This window comes from Stegodyphus dumicola, chromosome 8 (genome assembly GCF_044657685.1).
Source record: "Stegodyphus dumicola isolate Sdum_Otavi_A_Nest chromosome 8, ASM4465768v1".
Taxonomy (NCBI): Eukaryota; Metazoa; Arthropoda; class Arachnida; order Araneae; family Eresidae; genus Stegodyphus; species Stegodyphus dumicola.
In genome coordinates, this window is record NC_140775.1 from 193,110,183 (window position 1) to 193,125,301 (window position 15,119).

General features: G+C 36.9%; 1 protein-coding gene across 4 annotated transcripts in view; it reads left to right on the forward strand.

Annotated features, from left to right (window-relative positions):
• The window catches only part of LOC118196986 (protein phosphatase 1 regulatory subunit 16A-like), a 166,441-nt gene that overhangs the window by 61,679 nt on the left and 89,643 nt on the right, over positions 1-15,119 (forward strand). For 3 of the 4 annotated variants that reach the window (XM_085822864.1, XM_085822865.1, XM_085822862.1), the window contains one exon: positions 4,162-4,278. The gene's annotated coding sequence lies outside the window, so the exon portion shown is untranslated. Of the gene's footprint in view, positions 1-159; positions 290-4,161; positions 4,279-15,119 lie in introns of all 4 variants that reach the window. The other variant, XM_085822866.1, reaches the window with a different exon arrangement.

Genomic DNA, 15,119 nt, shown 5'->3' on the forward strand with positions numbered 1-15,119 from the left:
AACTTACGCGAGAAACAAAACAAAGAAGTAGCGGAAGAGGGAAAATAAGAAATATTTCAACAATGCTTTTTCGCCAGAGGGCTTTACCCTGCCCTCATCAATTAGCGAGTCTGCTATTGATAAATTTACTTAAGTCATTTACTTCTTCTCTGTCTTCAGATGCAAACAATAGGTGCTGCTAAGATGTTTGCCTGGTCAATGAGTTCGTTCTTCAAAGTCAATGCCCTAGAACTTGGTGAAAGGAAATTCCAGTCTTAGGACAGCTCTTTCAAAGCATGCACTGTTCAAGGTGGTACTGTTATGCTTCATTTTCTTGATAAATCATATTATGGCGCGAGATTTTATATTAAAGTGACAATTATTTTTAGTGAAAAATAAACCTGAAGTAAAAAATCTGATGTGTACACCACACGAATTCCTTGTACTGAATATTAAATTATACGCGTTATCCCCTGCGTTTCATTTAAACTTTTTTCCTGGAATTTCATTAGAGATATATTTCGCCTTCAATTAATTCAGTTCTCACTTCGCGCAAGGCAAAAATACACAAAAATTCAGAATATCTTCATTAAAATTTGAAACATAACTCCATACGCAGTTAAAACAATTAAAAGTACAATTTTTACAATTAAAATTAGAATTTCCACGGAAAAGCAAACAATTCCGCCAGCAGGCAAAAAGGCAGGTTTTTTGGGTGCACAAAACTAAGTTTCCTTTTGGTCCTACTCGGCAAAAAGACACTGAAGGTGCAGAAAGGCTTAATTATTCTGCTAAATTCTGCTAATTCTGATAATTCTGCTGCACTATTCTGCTAAATTTCAAATGTAAACAAATATGGCTGCTATGACAAGAAAAATTAGGCTTAGCTGCACTTAAACAACTTTCAAATTGTTGATAATTCTGCAACTAATGTATGAAAATTAACTAAAGGCATAAAAACCTTAACTGAAAGATAGGAACAACATAATTTAATCATTTTTAAAGCCAAAAATGCACAATTTACCAACATATAAGAATAAAAAAAATGAGTTCACGGAGCCGAGTGACAGAGTGGGTATATGTATATATGTTACGGTGAAACACCGAAATCTGGAGAATGTCGACTTTCACCGGTGAATGTCAGCATTCACATAGTCTCTTGGTGTATGTCCGAAATATTTTCCAAATACTCTTATTTCTGACTTACACCGGTCAGTGTCGACATTCACCATGTACTAATGGTGAATGTTGAACATATGACAATATTATATTTTCTTCTCCGTAATTCAGTCGCGAATAAACGCACTTGAGACTTGGAATAAGAACTTAAGAACATGAGAACCTAAAACACACAATACATTCAAAATGAGAAAGGGAAATAATAGAAGTTAAAAACTTACTTAATTATACACAGTACTTTCTAAATGAGAAAATAAAATAACAGTCATAAAAAACTTACTAAATTATGTGATTCAAATCTTATTTATTACAACAACTTAAACTATTATGGCACTTTATGACCTTTCTTTTCGACTTTCACCAGAGCATATCTGTGATTGTCGACATACACCGGTGAGGGTCCGAATATACAAGAATGTAGTACAATATTCGATCTTTCACCGACGTATTTGGTGAATGTTGATATTCTCCGGTGAAAGTCGACATTCTCCAATTTCGGTCTTTCACGATAACATATATACTTAATTACTTTTGGTCCGGCCGATTGTCACGAAAAAGGGAGTTGTAGAACTACATCCTATAGGTGTCCTATATACAAAATTTCAACGTTCTGAGGCTACTCGTTCTTGAGTTATGCGAGATACATGCATACATACATACGCATGTACGGAATTACGACGCCACGAAAAAAATCTCTCCTGAATCCATTTTAAATCAGTTTTATAATTTTTTTGGGGGAAAAGTATCCTTTATTCTGTCCATACGAACATATTTTACGCAAAAATATCGTTAATTTGCATTGGATAGTAGTCAAAATGAATATTTTCGTTAAAATATGGTGCATAGAATTTTTCATTATTAGATTTCTTTACTTCGTACAAAGAAGTAAAAATAGTTTTTGCAAGCATTTAATACTAGTTTAAATTGTAATAAACGATCTGTCTGTCTGGTTATTACTAGATCTTTTCGTTTCTCACTTCTTTAGAATTACTATTTGCATTCTGTGTACTAATTCTGATGGAATGGCAACATGTCTTATTTAATTTAAGCCGGAATTTTAAGAGATGTGATTTTTTTAGTTTTCTGTTTTAAAAACGATGACATCTTTGTCTTCATTATCATTGATTCATTTGAGGGCATTGAATTTTCATTGTCTTCTTGTAACATGCTCTTTTAACTAATTTAATAAGCAGTTTTGGGTATCATAGTAAATAAAATACAATCAATATTTTTACTAATTTTTTTTCTCAATTTTGAAGAATTAGAAAGACACTCATGCAGTTAGTTTCTTTCTTGTTTCATTACTTCATCTTTTAATTTACAACCTATTCTGCTTTGACAAACCAAATTAGGAATTCAGAAAAATTGTCTAGCAATTTTCTTTTCCAGCGGATGTTTCTGTATGTACGGGATCCAATTAAAAAAGTAAGTTGATGCTGCGTTGCGTACAATATGTTTTGTTTAGACAATATTGCTGCATTCTACGAGTTCGTGGATTTGGAGTAATTGACGATAACACTTAATAAAGACTCAAAACACAATTTATTCGCCAGTATTACACAGGAGAGTTCCAAAGACACATTTACAGTCGTCGAAAAATTACAGTAAACACTCTGAAACAATCAGCAGTACAGCCTTCAGACTACAACGGTGAAGACAGCTTCACGACAAAGCACTAAAGTACAGTTCCCGACACGGTTTGGTCGCTCTCAAGCTAAATCTGAACTTAGAACACTACTACTGAACTCAACATACTAGTCTCCCCGCGTACAGACAGGATATATGTAGCTTTAACCTACCTTCGAGAACATTCCCGAGGAAAATCGCTAAGAATGCGTTCTAAAATGTTCTCGCTCCATAAAAGCTAATGTTTTCACCAAATGGACGATTTCGCGCAAAATCTGGCAACCCTTCGTTTCCCTGCTACTTTCTGGCAACCCTAACCCTGCTTTGTGGGGAAGCTATCTCACCGCAGTTAGGCATTTCGAAACAATATTAAAAAAAGCGTTCTGTAATAATAAAATAATAAACACTTTTTATTTTACGATCTTAGTTATAATTTATCTTTGTAAATTAGTTTAAAGGTAAAATAACAGTGAAACCAAGGGTATGATACACACATCCGAAATTCAAAATTTTGGAATATATTTTATCGCCAAATAGTAAGCTTAAAATATAACCAGTGTGGGATAACTATGTGTGCCCATGCAGAATAATAAGTTTGCCAAAATCAATGAACCTCTAATATGCATGTGCATTGTACGACTGTTCTATGCTCGTGTACTGTGCGCCGTTCAGAAAAAAGAACGAAAATATAAGCGCATTAGAATTCTACAGTTAATATTCAATCAAGAGATTGTTATTTGTTGCATGAGTTAACTTTACTGCCACTCAAGTTAAGAAAAGCTAACTTTACCTCGAGCCGCAGACAAGAAACTCACAGGCCGACAAGTTCTTCACCACAGTTATGATTATTAGCGAAAATACTGAGGTGAAACTTTTCCGCTGCCAGATAAACGAGTGAGTTATATGTGCGGTCACCTCAAACACTTGACTTAGAGCGTATCTTACGTATGAAATATAAATTTACATCCTCTGCCTTCGGTGCAAAATTGTCTTCTTTCGCCACTGACCCACTAGCGCATTATGCGATGAAATGAGCAATCCGTAGAAGGAGTTTTATTTTTAGGTAATGAAGACGCCATTTTATATATTAATTAATTATCTTTAAATATCTTACGGAGCTATGTGAAGTAAATCATTAAAACCACATTTCTGTCTCTTAAATTTTTCTCTTTCCAGTAGACAAACTGTTTCGTAATTTTTATGTGGCTCCATGATTAAATAGTTGAATCTTCGTGATTAAAAACAGTGAAGTGTGTGGAATTATTTTGCTAATGAACATAGTCTCAAAAACTCTTAATTCATTTACTTTATTAAAAGTTTATGTAAAAATTTCTATTCATAACTTTTTGCTTATAATTTTGACTGGTTTATCACTAGGTATTCGAAGACTGGGACACGTTATTGATGGAACCAAGCTCTTCAATGATTTCTTTGAGCTAATAGTAGCAAATAAACCTAGAACACACAGCACAAGAAAATTGGAGATTGTTATAGGTAAGAGCTTTTACTATGTTGTCTATTACAGTTCATTCCTGTCTCTATAGCAATAACAATTTACAGGAATATTTAAAAGCATAGGATCTAAACAGTGATATAAATAGAAAGTTCACATAATGACCCCACCTTCTTCGCCCACCAGCGGCCGAGCGGTAAAATCGCTGAACACTGGTAATTCGGTCCTAGGTTTGAATCCCGCGAACGGGCTGGCTGCATGGGCGTTTTCGTGGTTTTCCCCATGTGTAACGTGTATACGAGCCAGTTTCCCTTAGAAAGTCCTCCACGAAGGCATCCCTTCCACTAAACATATAGCCCTAGTGTGCTTTGCCGTATCCTCAATACACACCACCCCACCTTCCTTTGATGTAAAGCTTTGATTTTTTATATATATATATATATGTAAAGAAGAATGATTGTGTGTTTGTTTATTCGTGATTAGCTCAGTCATTACTATAGCTATCATCACCAAACTTTCTACAATTTTTTTCTGTATCCTGGGAAAGGTCGACGCCCACATTTAAAAATCTGGAAGGTTTTAAATTTTAAATTACGTCTAAAGGGGCGTTTGTTTAACATTTTGTCTTACCTTTATTTATTAAATATTTATTTATCACGTTCTTCGCACTTAAACCATAAAATTCAGTTCAACGGCAGTATCGCAAAATACTAATTCAGAAGTCAAACAATAAAAATCAGCGTTATATTTTCAAAATTTTTTAGTTTAAAGGTTTTTTTTAGTTTTAACTAAAAAACCTTTAAACTAAAAAATTTTGGGTTTTGACTTCTGAGTTAGTATTTATTCGGCGTGTTATTGTGTCTTAATCGCAAAATAGTTTTAAATTGAGCCTATCTTTAGAATTTCCGATATAGATTCTCGCTCAGTAGAGATAAAAATGTTTCCTTCTGTTCAACGTTGCCATGGCTCGCTTGGAAATCCTTGAGTTTGTTCATCAAATATTCGTTAAAGTTTTACAAAATAGGAAATCGATAATAAAACAAATTCCAGATTTCAAATTTGGGCTTCCACATGCCCATATTCGCAGTAGGATGACGTCATTCAAAATTGGATGGCTCTAGGTATCGTTGTTTTATCAGAATGCGAGATATACACATACATTTATTACATTTATGCAGATTTTTCATTATTTAATTTCTTCAAATATAATGCAGGACTCTAAAATTTGGTGGGTGCAATTTAAAAAGTGAAACGGACATTAGTAAACCAACGCAAAATCGCAAAACGAAAACGATAGTCCTTAAGGGACAAAGCCCCTTTAATCCCCCCCCCCAAAAAAAAAAATTCCCGAGTGGCAACAGTTTCGCACGTTGGAGATAAAAATCTGCTTTATTTGGAGAATTGTTGCCACTGCTGGCTTTCAAATCGCAGAGTTAGTTAATTAGTTAATAAAGAATTTTTAAGTTTTGCAATGAAATAAAAATAGCTGTAGAGACATTACGTTAATTGGAAAAGCCGGAGAGATGAAAAATGAACAATCGCCTTCGCCGAGAATCGAACCACGGACCTCTGGAATACCGGCCCATAGTGCAGAACCACTACTCCACGAAGGCACGCTAGGAAGGCGGGGAGAAATATCTTATATACTCCCTTTTTTAACTTATATACTGGGGTTTTTAGGGGGCCCAATCGCCAAATCATGCGTGAGGAGGGCCTCTCAATCCAAGTTAACTGGCATCGAGTACTTCCGCTAGTTTATAATGTTTCATCTACTATTGAAGCCTTTTATTGCTTTCCTGCTGGCTCTTGCAATTCTAGGAAATATCTGTACTTTCTAGAGAAGATGCAAGTAAGGTTAATTGAAAGAACCACAGTATTATATGATGTAGCTGATCGTGACTGCTATTTGCTGTTACTACTCGTTACTCGCAAGAAGTTGTTTGTGGTGTGACGTTCAGACGTATGCACCCCTCGGACTTCCAGGTGCTTAATGAGAACTACCCGCTTGCCAGAGACAGAATGGAAAGCAGACCTTTAGAAGAAAGGTGCAGCGTAACGCCCCCTGGTGTGGTCCCGGACATAAGGGACTAATTATTTTCTTTCCAGGTTTTAACAAAACGAGGAGAGAGCTTTGTGTAAAGAGTTTTTTAATGCTGTAAACGAGTGAAAGCAGACGCATTTTAGCGTCTTTGTATCAATTATGGCTGTAATGATTCAATTATTTTAATATTTAATCAAGAATTTCTTAAGTTTTCAAAGTAAATATTGTTACGAAATGTACAGGCGCGGTGAGATAGCTTCCCCGCAAAGCAGTTTTAGGGTTGCCCTAAAATGGCAAGGGAAGGTAGAATTGCCACATCTGGCGAGAAATCGCCCATTTGGCGACATTTTGGCCATTTGGCAAAATTGCCCATTTGGCGACTCCATCCGTCCATGGCATATCGCCCATTTGGCGACATTTGGCGATATGCCATGGACGGATGGAGAACCTTCTCTGGAACGAATTCTTACCGGTTTAGCCCAGAATGTTCTCGAACACAAGCCGAAAGCCATATAAACCCTGCTGGTTCGCAGTCAGTTAGTGTGTGTGTGTGAGTGTGCGCGTGCCTCGTCTAGCGAGCTGATAGTCAGTCATTGAGCGAGTGTCTCGAAGTCTAGCGCCGAGGTGGTCGTGGAGTTCATCGAGAGAGTATCTTAGTTTGTCGCGGTTAGTGCATCGTTGAGAGAGCGTGTTGAGCTCCGGGAACGACTGACCCGAAGAGCCGGGAGTCATGCTTTGTGTGACGTAGTGCTCGCGAGTTGTAGCGTGGAGAGTCTCGTGAGTACTTGGAGTTCCGAGAACGACCGAGCAGAGTCTAGAGCTGTACTCTGGTGCTTTGCAGTGAAGCAGTCTCCACCGTTATAGCCTGATAACCCGAAGGCTGTGTCGCTGATTGTGTCAGCGTGTTTATAGTAGTTCTTCGACGACTGTAACGTGATTTTGGAGCTGTCCTGATTAGTACTGGCTAAATAAAATGTGTTTCGATGCTTCATCAAGTGTCGTCGTTATTCACTCCAAATCCATACGAACCTCGTACGAACGTGAAGGAAGAAAATAACGTAACAACTGGTGTCAGAAGAAAAAAAAAAAAGGAACAATATTTTAAAAGACGACCTGTCTGCTTTCACCCAACACGGGTGTTCTGACGTTACAGTGGTTTTTTTCGTCTGCTATATTTTGAGTATGACCACAGTAGTTTTTTTGGAACCGAATCACTCCTGATGCGCCCAGCTTAATAAGAATGTACAACATTTTACTGTATTTGATGTATAATATATAATGCTGTTTTCTGTGCATTTCGCATTAACTGGAGGTAATAGTGAAAAATTTCGAGTATCATATTGTAGAGACATTAGGATTTTTGATGCTGAGACGCGTGAAAAATGATCAGTGCCTTTGGCGTGTCTCGAACCTCGGGCCTCTCGAATACACTCCAAGCCTGCTGACCGTTAAGAGATTATCACATATGGCTACAGTTCCTGCTAGACGGGACTTTTCTGAGAAACGAAATTCTGGTAGCATTGGTTTAAACGGGAGGATTCCTAGAAAAAAGATCCCCGCTGGAAGCGAAGTCCTGCCTAGCTACGGAAACAATGTTGCGGCTACGCGGGATTTTTTCAAACCTCACCGAAAATGTCCCGGGTAGAGACAACCAATCAGACGAAAGTTCTGCTTCTGAAGGATCACGTGATCCCAATTTGAGCGAGAATCCAATACTGCTGGGCGTTCAAGTCTTTGTAGTAAATGGGAATGGTAACCTAGCTACGTGTGTTTCCTGGAATTGTGTGGGTCTTGAGAATTGTCCCTTTCGACGTTGTAGTAACTAATTCCGGTTACTATCAGAGAGCATTAGTTCCAGAGGTAACTGATCATTGCGTCTCCTTATTAATACACACATTTTATTTACAATATAATACAATTGCTACAAGCATTATTGTTAGGCAAACGCCTTCATCATTATTAGGCTTAACACCTTCGATCTTCCGTCAAAACTAAAAGCAAGTTACAGAACATCAACCGAGACAAGATGTTCGGAGCGCCGCCTAACGGCACAAACTATCAATTTATAACAGACGTCAAGTCCCGCGTAGCCGAAACATAATGTGATTGGGACCTTACTATGAGGCATTCTATAAAATGCCTGGGCGATGTTTGAAATGTTTAATCGTTTCATACATTGGCGGAAAGTTTTCGGCATTCTATAAAATGACTAGACATTCTACAGGACGCCGAATTTCATACTTTGCCGGTGACATATATACAACTTTAAAGTTTGATTTATTCTCTATTTTTTAATGCCCCCATTCTCATTCCTTTGCAGTTGATACCGCAGTGAGTTTTAATGTCATTTTCGCTAAAGAATCGGGGGCTAACTACTTCCAAACTATTTACCGTTTAGTTTTAAATACATTTATCGTCTACTTTGTTACTGTAAAATTATGCTTAAGCTGAAAATTAGCAGAACGAATGGGAAACTAATCGAATTATGAAGCGGGCGAAAAGTCAAACCTAAATAATAGAAATTTATTTACATTGGAAGAATTTCAATATTTTAGAATTCCTGAAACACCGGTAGCACTTTACAGATTTAACGCGCCGTCCCCTTTATTCCAGTATCTGACGCATTTCATCTCAATTACGGATCTGTCGGTTTCCATTCTTGGTCCACACCCATCCATGAAAAGACAGGATGTTCTTTTGAAACAGTACAACGGAAATTACTTCCCTTAAGCCTGTTTGACTTTCTGCTGGTTCGCCACGTTTTTTGTTGCCAAAGATTGCTAATTAATTTGTTCAAAGTCGAGCCAACTCCTGCATCATCCGTTTTACATCAAGGCTAAACAAAGCTGTAGCTATTTATCCTTGCATTTTAAAAGACAGAAGAAAAAGTATACTAATCGCGAACAAATTGTGCAGCGGAAATTGAAATTTTTGTCATCCTTGAACCTCTAAATCTTTTTGTGTACGGTTATATGTTGAAATTTATTTAAAAGAACGCAATGATCCACGTTTTTTATCCCGAGTCACTCACTTATGTTAAGGTGAGGATATTAATCATGAATGATATTACTATTTCTAACAAGCAACGAGGTGAATTAAATTATTAATGAAATGATAGTCAAATATGCGTTTGTAACAGCAAAAAAAAAACAACATTATTTATTTCTGTGGAAGTCTGCGGAAAATTCTAAGCGCGGTTGTAATTTTGTAGAGGTTGTAGGTTTCTTCGTATTCTTTTCAAACCACAATTTTTAGATTTCGATTAGGCAACTACTTTTTAATGAAGCGCACTTTTTACTTCCTTGTACGAAGAAAGAATTGCAATCGCGAAAAATTTGTTATAATATTTCACGAAAATATCTATTTTGACCGCTATCGATTGCAATTTAATGTTTTTGAATGACATCTGTACGTAAGGACAGAATAAAGGACCCTTTTTGCCAAATCGGGTTGCAAAAAGGATTTAAAATGCATTCGGAAGTGATTCTTTTAGTGACGTCTTTACGTACATACCGTATGCATATATGTATCTCGCATAACTCATAAACGGGTAGCCTCAGAACGTTAAAATTTTGCATATATGACTGCTGTAACATTTAACATTTAGTTGTGTACCTCCCTTTTTGGTAATAATCAGCCGAACTCAAATTATATAAATATATATACCCGCTCTGTTACTCGGCTCGGTCAACTCTGTTTTTTTTTCTCCTCTTTTATGTTGGTAAATTGTGCATTTTTGCTTTAAAAATGATTGAATTATGTTGTTCTTATGTTCCGATAAAAGTTTTTGTGCCTTTAGTTAATCTGCATGCAATAGTTGTAGACTTAACAACAATTTAAAAGTTGTTTAAGTGCGGCTAAGTCTAATAAAGCAGCCATATTTGTTTACATTTTAAACTTAGCAGAATAACGAATTAAGTCAGTTTCTGCACCTGCAGTGTCTTTTTGTTGAGTGGGACCATAAATAAATTTTCAGTTTTGCGCACAGAAAAATATGCCTTCTTTCCCGCGAGACGATTTGCTCGTTCTTGTGCAGAAACTCTAATTTTAATTGTAAAAATTGCTGTTTTAACTGTTTTAACTGTATTTGGTGATATTTTTTTTCATATATTTCAATTTTTAATGAACATATTTTGAGGTTTTATGTATTTTTGTGTATAAATTTTGCTGCGAAGTGAGAACTGAACTAATTGAATGAGAGATATATCTCCAATTAAATTCGAGGGAATATGTTTAAATGAAATCCAGCAAAAATGCATATAATTTAATAGATCTTGCAAGGAACAAAATATAAGATATTTTATTTACCATATAAATATATTTTTTTTACCATATAAGATATTTTATTTCATGATCATGTTCTGTTGTGTATGGCCATTGAATAATTTCAGCCTAGTACTAGTGTCACTTTCGAAAATTATTAAACTTTTATCAATATTGAAAATGATTTTAAATTGAAAGGGTGTTATAGAAAAAGTAGTTATATATATTCCGAAGATTTTTACACTCAATGTCCATAAATTAAGGATAATTCGGAGTCACGCGGAAATCGAACTCTAAAATAAATATATCATCTGTAAAATCACTACACACATCTTCAAGAATTGTATGCAAATTTCAAGAAGTAACCATATGACACCGATGGTACGTCACAATGACGAGAGTGTAAGAGAGTGATATATAAGGAATACAGGCGAAAACGTAAAATTGTTCGCAGGAGCTTTACAAGCATTTCAGTGCAATAACCGAATAGTTATGACACAAAGGACGCATTTGGATGATTTTTTACGTGGTAGAATTATCGGCCGTCTGGAATATGGGCGTACCCAACTGGAAGTATCAGACGAATTTGGAATTGCCCAGAGTGTCATCTCCAGGTTTTGGCAACGATTCCAAAATGATGGTAATGTGAGTAGACGTTACAGCACAGGTCGCCGCAGAGTTACAACGCGGAATGAGGACCGGTATTTGGCAGTTACTGCCAAAAGAAACAGGCGGAGCACAGCCTCAGACCTGTCTCGTCAGCTCTCTTCAGCCACTGGTACGACAATTTCAAGGCAGACCGTGTACAGACGCTTAGGGCAGATTGGTCTATATGCTCGTAGACCTATCAGATGTGTTCCACTTACTGCAACTCACTGTCGCCTGCGGTTAGCCTGGAGTAGAGAGCATGCATTGTGGACACCGCAACAGTGGGCTTGTGTGATGTTTTCCGACGAGTCCAGGTTTAGCTTGCAGTCTGATTCTCGCCGGACTTTCATATGGAGAGCTCCAAGTACCCGTTACCATCAAGAAAACACCATTACGGTAGTGCAGGAGTGACAAGCCAAATCTATCGGGACGTCATTCTGGAACAACATGTACTTTTGTTTCGGAGCGCCATGGGCGCACAATTTGTGTTTATGGATGACAACGCCCGTCCTCACCGTGCAAACATCGTAAGCGAATGCCTTCAATCGGAGGATATCACCCGTATGGACTGGCCAGCATTCTCACCTGACTTGAATCCAGTAGAGCACGTGTGGAACATGCTTGGCCGACGAGTTGCAGCCCGTCAACCTCCTTTTACATGTCTACCGGAACTTCGGAGAGCATTGCTTTTTGAGTCGTGTAATATCCCCCAAGATCAGATCGATAATTTCATACTCAGCATGCCTAGGCGTTGTACGGACTGTATTGCATCGTCTGGGAGACATACAATGTATTAACAATCATACCAAACATGTAATATTGGTTTTTTGTAAATAGGTGTTTTTTGTAATTTGCTCCAGGGGGAAAAATCGCTATTTTTTTAATAATATCAAACATACAGCATCTTATTTTGCTCTTTACCTTTTGTTTGATACATAAGCTTTACAAATAACTCAAATTTGTTTTGCTTCTAACTCTTCCTTTGCCTGATTTTGTATTATCCTTAATTTATGGACATGAGTGTACTTTCCTCTACGAAGTAAAGGAAGTATTATAGTCGCGAAAACTTTCAGGTATCATATTTCAACAAAAATAACCATTTTGATGTTAAATTTGATGTATTTTGATGTTTGAGTAAGTATGGACAGAATAAAGGATGGGAGGCCTTTCTAAGGGAAACTGGCTCGTATACACGTTACACATGGGAAAAAAAACGAAAACGCCCATGCAGCCAGCCCGTTCGCGGGATTCGAACTTCGTACCGAACTACCAGTGTTCAGCGATTTTACCGCTCGGCGGCTGGTGGGCTCCAAAGTACATTGTAAAATTGATTTGAAATGGATTGAAAAGAAATTTTTTCGGGACGCCCGTACGTATATAACTCAAAAACTAGCATAACTCAAAAAAGAATAGTCGTAGAAAGTTGAATTTTCTTATATGGAAGTACTATAACATGTTGTTGTGCACCACCATTTTTTTTGTTGCAATCGGTCGCACCATATATATATATATGTATACCCATTCGGTTAACTCTGTGTTTTATTCTTATATGTTGGTTAATTGTGCACTTGTTTGGTTTAAAAAGTGATGGAATTATGTTTTTCTTATCTTTCGGTTAAGGTTTTTATGCCTTTAGTTAATCTGCACGGAAAAGTTGTAGAATTATGATCAATTTTAAAATTTGAATGGCGCTGGACCTAATGAGGCCTCTATTAATTTACATTTGGAAATCGTGGTAAAATAGTAAACTAGTGAATTGGTACACAACTTCAGTGCTTTCTTGCACAGTGGAAACAAAAAGTTAACTTTCAGTTAGTTGTATGAACCGAAAATCTGGTCTTCCGGCTCGTTGGCCGAATGGCTTTTTTTTGGTGTAGAACCTCTAGTTTTAATCGTAAAAAACTTTTTTTTTTTAACAGTATTCGGTATTTAAAGTTTTTCCGTAGTTTACAATTTTTAATGATGGAGTTTTTATTTATTTTTGCCTTGTTGCGACGTGAATTGTCGAATTGATTGAATGTGAGCATGCATTGTGGACACCGCAACAGTGGGCTTGTGTGATGTTTTCCGACGAGTCCAGGTTTAGCTTGCAGTCTAATTCTCGCCGGACTTTCATATGGAGAGCTCCAAGTACCCGTTACCATCAAGAAAACACCATTACGGTAGTGCAGGAGTGACAAGCCAAATCTATCGTGACGTCATTCTGGAACAACATGTACTTTTGTTTCGGAGCGCCATGGGCGCACAATTTGTGTTTATGGATGACAACGCCCGTCCTCACCGTGCAAACATCGTAAGCGAATGCCTTCAATCGGAGGATATCACCCGTATGGACTGGCCAGCATTCTCACCTGACTTGAATCCAGTAGAGCACGTGTGGAACATGCTTGGCCGACGAGTTGCAGCCCGTCAACCTCCTTTTACATGTCTACCGGAACTTCGGAGAGCATTGCTTTTTGAGTCGTGTAATATCCCCCAAGATCAGATCGATAATTTCATACTCAGCATGCCTAGGCGTTGTACGGACTGTATTGCATCGTCTGGGAGACATACAATGTATTAACAATCATACCAAACATGTAATATTGGTTTTTTGTAAATAGGTGTTTTTTGTAATTTGCTCCAGGGGGAAAAAATCGCTATTTTTTTAATAATATCAAACATACAGCATCTTATTTTGCTCTTTACCTTTTGTTTGATACATAAGCTTTACAAATAACTCAAATTTGTTTTGCTTCTAACTCTTCCTTTGCCTGATTTTGTATTATCCTTAATTTATGGACATGAGTGTACTTTCCTCTACGAAGTAAAGGAAGTATTATAGTCGCGAAAACTTTCAGGTATCATATTTCAACAAAAATAACCATTTTGATGTTAAATTTGATGTATTTTGATGTTTGAGTAAGTATGGACAGAATAAAGGATGGGAGGCCTTTCTAAGGGAAACTGGCTCGTATACACGTTACACATGGGAAAAACCACGAAAACGCCCATGCAGCCAGCCCGTTCGCGGGATTCGAACTTCGTACCGAACTACCAGTGTTCAGCGATTTTACCGCTCGGCGGCTGGTGGGCTCCAAAGTACATTGTAAAATTGATTTGAAATGGATTGAAAAGAAATTTTTTCGGGACGCCCGTACGTATATAACTCAAAAACTAGCATAACTCAAAAAAGAATAGTCGTAGAAAGTTGAATTTTCTTATATGGAAGTACTATAACATGTTGTTGTGCACCACCATTTTTTTGTTGCAATCGGTCGCACCATATATATATATATATGTATACCCATTCGGTTAACTCTGTGTTTTATTCTTATATGTTGGTTAATTGTGCACTTGTTTGGTTTAAAAAGTGATGGAATTATGTTTTTCTTATCTTTCGGTTAAGGTTTTTATGCCTTTAGTTAATCTGCACGGAAAAGTTGTAGAATTATGATCAATTTTAAAATTTGAATGGCGCTGGACCTAATGAGGCCACTATTAATTTACATTTGGAACTCGTGGTAAAATAGTAAACTAGTGAATTGGTACACAACTTCAGTGCTTTCTTGCACAGTGGAAACAAAAAGTTAACTTTCAGTTAGTTGTATGAACCGAAAATCTGGTCATCCTGCTCCTTGGCCGAATGGCTTTTTTTTGGTGTAGAACCTCTAGTTTTAATCGTAAAAAACCTTTTTTTTAACAGTATTCGGTATTTAAAGTTTTTCCGTAGTTTACAATTTTTAATGATGGAGTTTTTATTTATTTTTGCCTTGTTGCGACGTGAATTGTCGAATTGATTGAATGTGAAATATATCTGTAATGAAATTCTAGGAAATAAGTTTAAATGAAGAGCAGCAAAAAATGTTTGGCGTCCACATTACACATTTTCTTTGAAGAAAATTATTGCATTGCCCTCATCACTCCAAAAATGCTATAAAAAATCATTTA